At 37.5% G+C, this 6,236-nt stretch overlaps 1 pseudogene; it reads right to left on the reverse strand.

Annotated features, from left to right (window-relative positions):
* Window positions 1–661: 661 nt before the first annotated feature.
* On the reverse strand, window positions 662–1,161 carry LOC119815787 (annotated as a pseudogene).
* Between the last annotated feature and the right edge of the window lie 5,075 nt (window positions 1,162–6,236).

A 6,236-nucleotide genomic window follows, 5' to 3' on the forward strand; every position in this document is an offset into this window, starting at 1 on the left:
CTAGATAAAAACGGTAGTTTTGCTCTGTTAAGAACTTCCAAAGGAAAATGATCCTTAATAGCAACCTAGGTCATTACTTCAGTTGCTCCCCTCATATCCCAAATGTTTATTTCTGCTAAGTGGACAGTACAGACACATGAAAAAGCATTTCTTTAGAATGTACTGGCATTCTGTTTTTGTCTTTGTACCATGTCCATTCTAGTTAAGAGTTTTTCTTTAAGCCTTTAGTATAACAAAGACCCTTGAACTAGTTTACTTGTAATCCTCTGACTACTGAATGTTCCCTCATCTAGATAAATCTTAATAGCTTTAGCTAGAATTCCTAATCCTCCTGTTTTTCTAAACTTTTATTGTGATAAAGCTTGGTCATTTTCTATTCTTTGTGATACAAGTCTATTTAAAAAAGATTTTTGGAAGTTGTACCGCCCAGGGATGTTTTATGTGAGACCTGAATCTATTCTTTTGTAATCATCAGAGATTAACACCTCAGTCTTTGTGAGAGAGAAGAAACCTAATATAAGTGAATGTTTCTATCATCTGTAAAGCTACCATTTGTCTTAATGATTTCAGCAAGTTTATTTACCTGTAAATTACTTTAATTAGCAAAAATAACTTTTTTTTCAGGTAGAATTCTGGAGCTTTATTCAGTGGGTCTCTGGGTCTAGAAGAAGGTGTTAGGCCTCTTGATAGTGAAGCAAGGCTTGTGCTGGTGTCGCAGTACACAGTGGAGCAGTGGGAACTTGATCTTGGAGTCATGGAATTGTTTGACAGCAGACTAACGACATTTGCCGGCAGAGATCTATTCCACCATCATGATCTGGATGGAGTGTGCACTGGCACGATGCCAGGCACCCATGACTTGGTAGCACTGTGTGACAGCCCCAGCAGTGGTCAGGTCGCGGTACTCGTGGTACATGTTGTGTGTCCCACTGCGGGAGTCATAGCACAGTTAGATGCCGAAGTTCTTCACCCACAGTACACGATCTTCCCGGATGACTTCTTCATCTTCAGCTGCGACACGAAATACCAGAAGCTGGACTTGGCCACCACATGGCTGGGTGCGAAGATGCGCATTCGGTACAGCGACGGTGTGTGGCACTTCGGGGTGAGCAAGCAGCGCCCGACCACCTTGTACTCCCGGAGTGTGCCCGAGGCCTTCATGGCGCTCTGTCCTCCTTAGCCGCCAGTCACGAAAGAAAAAAGCCAAAAATAACCTTCTAAGGGAACATAAAAGCCAACAGAATTTAAATTTCCTTCCAGCAATTTTGAACTTTTTGACTTAAACTGGTTATCTAAATTCTCTTTGTCTCCTTTTTGTATTTTGAAAGGGAAACTCTATGATATTGTTTTATCTGTTGATATGATAAAAGCAGTCTGAACAAAATAACTTGGAAGAGAAAGGCTTTATTTGGCCTACCCACCAAAATCATAATCCATTATTGATTGCAGTCAAGGGAGAAACTGAAAGAAAGAAATCAGATACATGATACATGGAAAATCACATTTTACACACCGGCTCTGTAGTTCACTTATTGTCATGTTCATTGATGATTATCTTGCCTTCATATATAGTCAAGATCCACCTGTTCTTGTAAAAATACCCCTCTCAGTAGACTGCGTGTCCTTGTGTCAATTAATGATCAAGACACTCTTCTAGCAATACATCTATTAGTCAACCTGAACTATGCAACTATGCAAGAGGATTCTCTAGAATAGTAGCTTGTGTCAAATGGACAATTGAAGCTGATTAATGAAAGAGCTTATGCAAAACCATGAGCACATTTAGAGCTCTGAAGTGGAGTTTGTAATTATTGTGACATTTCAATTTTAATTTTTGTGAAATTCATGGTTTCTGAAAACCTTTAAGGGGGGCCTTTCACTACCATGAATGAGCTGCTAGAATATATGAAAGCACCAAATGTAAGAATAAACAAAAATGGTGAAAGGAAAAATAAAATAAAGTTTTTCTGGTTATCAGCATTTAGGAGGTTAGAATAATCCAAAAGTCAATGTCATTACTTTGATATTTCACTCATGAACTCAGCTAGACCAAAAAATAATGATCAGAAGATTCAAATAAATCTGTAAACTTGTGACAACCAAATATTTATATTTATCATTCAGAAATAAAATCTATGATTTGCTGGAAAAGGCTTTTAAATGTCCTTTAAAATCATTCAGCAATTTTATATTTTTTTCTTTAGAAAATGGAATATAATGCTTTAATTAAAAGTATCATTAAAATTGTCATGAAATATGAAAGAAAATAATGGATAAAGCAAAATCAAAGTAGAATCTAATTATTAGTAAACTGTTTTAAGGTTGTTAAGGTCAGAAAGCAGGAAGAAAATTGCCATCTTTAAAAAAAATTTATGCTGTAGATGAACACAGGCTGGATATTAGTATTTCAAAAAATGTTTATGCATTTCACACTTGTGAGATGCTATCTGAAGCTCACATTTTGTAACTGAATACCAGTCTTTCTAACAAGTTGCAGACTATCCCCTAGTTATAGAAGAGTTGGGCGAGGATTTTCCTGTGTTTCCCACTAACCAAAAAATTTAGTAATTTTGATTCTGCTCAATACTTAAGTGGCATTCCTTTAGCATTTTTTAAGCCTTGAATTCTGAAATTCTATCTGATGTGTTACAAGTATACCATTCAAAAAATATAGAAGTAAATGTGTATAAGTATGGGGAGGAGAAAAATTAAATCAATATACCACATCAGAAAGAAGAATAAATAAAAGATTCAGTGATCTCCAGGTAAATTTCTGAAAAAAAAAAAGACAAACCCTTTACATTCACACAGAAAAACAATTAGGAAAGAAGAAAGAGATTTGTTGTAGGTAGTGAGATGCTGGTTGGTTACTGGCTGCTCATCCCCGGAATAATCACACAGAAACTGTGTTAATTAAATCACTGCTAGCTTCTTTTTTTTTTTTTTTTTTTTTTTTTTTTTTTTTTTTTTTGGTATTTCGAGACAGGGTTTCCCTGTAGTTTCTAGAGCCTGTCCTGGAACTAGTTCTTGTAGACCAGGCAGGCCTCGAACTCAGAGATCCACCTGCCTCTGCCTCCTGAGTGCTGGGATTAAAGGCATGCGCCACCACCGCCTGGCTAGCTCTAGCTTCTTAATGGCTAACTCTTACATAATAATTTAACCTACCCTATAAATCTGTATATCGCCATGTGGCAGTGGTAACAGCAAAGTTTTGGCATGTCTGACTGTGGCGGCAGTTCTATGGCTTCTCTATTACTCCACCCTTCTTTATCCCAGCATTCATCTCAGTTTTCCCCACCTAGCTCTGTTCCCCTATAGATCTGCTGTAGGCAAAAAAAAAAAAAAAAAAACAGATTCTGTATTCATTAATGGTAATCACAGCATACAGAGGGAAATCCCACATCACCTCCCCTTTTTTGCTTAAATAAAAAGAAAGGCTTTACTGTGAACATAGTAAAACTGCATATAACAAAACAGATATCAAGTAAGAATTCACTTACAATATTGATATCTACTTTATATTTTATCATAACTAAGGAAAACTATAACTATAACTCTAAACTCCTCAACTCCATCAAAGATTCCAGAAGAATATAAACAGGAAGTGAATTGTAAGCAACTTATAAATCTCTAGAATTAAGAGAGACATCTTGCTGCCTGGACAGTCACCCAAAATTCTTCTGTATCATTGGGGCATCCAGTCTTCAGCCCACAGGCCCATAGTGTCCAGCAGAACTTTCTATGAAGCAGGAAATTTCAAACACAGTTCCACCTATATTGGCAGCTTGTCTTTCACATTTTCTGTGTCCAATAGAACATCTAGCAGACTCTTTCATGTAGCAGGTAGCCCAAAGGACCACCTCATGTCTTGGAAAGTTCAGCAGTCATTTCTCTGCAGGTCCTGCATGTCCAGTTTATCAAACAATCCAGGCAAGAGCATTTTCTTGCCCAAATGGGTAACAACTCCATAAGGAGCATCTTTGATACCCATCTTCGTCTTGAAGCAGCTTGTGCTGCCAGGAACAGATATGTCTCATTGTCATGAAAAGTCTTAATCTCTTAAAACTTTTTAAATGCCTTTTTGAAGGTCTCTGAAAGATTTGAAGAATACATATCTTGTTCCATCAAACCACATCTGTCTGGAAGCAATCCACAGATTCTTGTCCTCTGTGGAAACAAGAGAAGAATGTCTTTTCCAAAACAACTTATTCTTAGACCCAAATTTTGTAGTCATGATACCTTTATAATATACATACTGGCTTAGCTTAGTTTCCCATACAATGAAATGTCTATCTGTGCTTTGCTCATTCACAATCCAAAAATTTAGAGATAACACAATAATATGCATAATCCATACTCTCTATAAAATTTCCATTTTTGCATGGCTTGTTTTTACTATATTACTTTTTCTACAAGTTTAATATTTATTTTATTATCTTTTTCCCCTTAATCTATGACTGTCTGTACTGTTTATTTAAAGACTTTGTTTTAAATTTTAAAAACCATTTACTTCTTTTTATATTCTCTGTATTCTTTTTTTTTTCTCTTTCCCAAGCCTACATACATTTTTCCAACAATGTGACCCATTTAGAGGTCTTTCTATCTAGATTTTTTTATCGCATATTTGTAATCCTTTACTTTCCAGAAGCACTTTTTAAAATGCTAAGTGCTTCTTAAAACTTAAGCTGTGCCATCACTAGGGTATATATGGTACTTCTTGCTAGCCCTGCCCAGCTCAGCATGGTGGAGCTGCTTGTGTCTATGAGCCACTCACACTGCCCCACTTCCAGGCACATAGCCAATCCACATTGCCACTAATCAATTTGCAGCATGTTACTCACAAATCCATCCAAATATTCGGTCTTCTGAAAAAAACAGAGTTTGTGTTGGCAGCACAGCCCAGAAAGCCTACATTTCAAAACAGCATGGCTTTTTCCCTGATACCACTGAATCAGGAAAACCTCTCTTAAAAGAGTCAAAGCATGCTGTCAGTGAGCAAAGCCCATTCAGGGAAAAATGTGGCTAAACTTTGTTTTTTATTGTCTAAAGTTCATTTTTAAGCCCTCTCAGGTTTTACATGGATTTAGTCTACCACACTGGGTACCAATTGTTTTTTTTTAATATTTATTTATTTATTTATTATGTATACAATATTCTGTCTGTGTGTATGCCTGAAGGCCAGAAGAGGGCACCAGAACTCATTGCAGATGGTTGTGAGCCACCATGTGGTTGCTGGGAATTGAACTCAGGACCTTTGGAAGAGCAGGTAATGCTCTTAACCGCTGAGCCATCTCTCCAGCCCCTGGGTACCAATTGTTGACCAAGGTTTCTGTCCTGCCCAATCCTGCAGTCATTCAGTAACCCCCCCCCAAAAAAAAATCACACAGAGTTCTATATTAGGCAACATAGATTTGTACAAGTAAGTGGTTATAGTTTGTATGAGAAATGTCTTCCACAGGCCCATTTGTTTGAACATTTGGTCTGCAGTTGCCATCCTTCTTTTGAGATATTATATAACTTTCTGAAGATTGAATCTAAGTAAAGGAAGTCTGTCACAGGTGAAAAAAATTTGAGGCTTTATAGATTTATTTATCCTCCCTCTCTCTTCCTCCCTCATTCTCTCTATCCCTCTCTCTTTCTCTCTCCATATGTGTGTGAGTATTTGCAAATATGATCACTTAGTTTAACAGCTCTGCAGTCATGTCTTTCCAGTTTTGATGGAATTTAGTCCTCCTGTAATCTAGGCCAAAATAAACTCTTATCTAAGTTGCTTTTTGCCTTGAGAAATCCTAGCCTTTAAGTTGCCTGTCACTAGGCACGGCCTCTTATACTACAAATGCTGATGTAAAGCATTGTTCCCTATCTCTTCCAGCTGCTGAATTCAGTTCATGTTCCCCTTACATGCAGAGGACTGTGATCTGTAAGTATACCCCTAAATAAATAACTCTTTATTATACTCAATTCTGAGCCAGTGTGGGAATTCTGAGCCAGTGTGGTGCCCCATATCGATCTGAACTCTACACTTACCAGGTAGATTGGTCTAAAGGGCCGAAATGGTCCATAGCCCAAAAGGTCTCCTACCCCTGCTAGCTTGGCTTACTTTTACCTACTAATCAGGATTTTATAAAACCCCCACCACAGCAGAGCTAAGTGTATGCATCAATTTGGAAATTTCCCAAGCTTGCACACATTCCTCACTACTACTGCTGTGTTCTTTGCCATGTGTTAACTTACAC

Source organism: Arvicola amphibius, chromosome 5, assembly GCF_903992535.2.
Source record: "Arvicola amphibius chromosome 5, mArvAmp1.2, whole genome shotgun sequence".
In the NCBI taxonomy this organism is placed as follows: Eukaryota; Metazoa; Chordata; class Mammalia; order Rodentia; family Cricetidae; genus Arvicola; species Arvicola amphibius.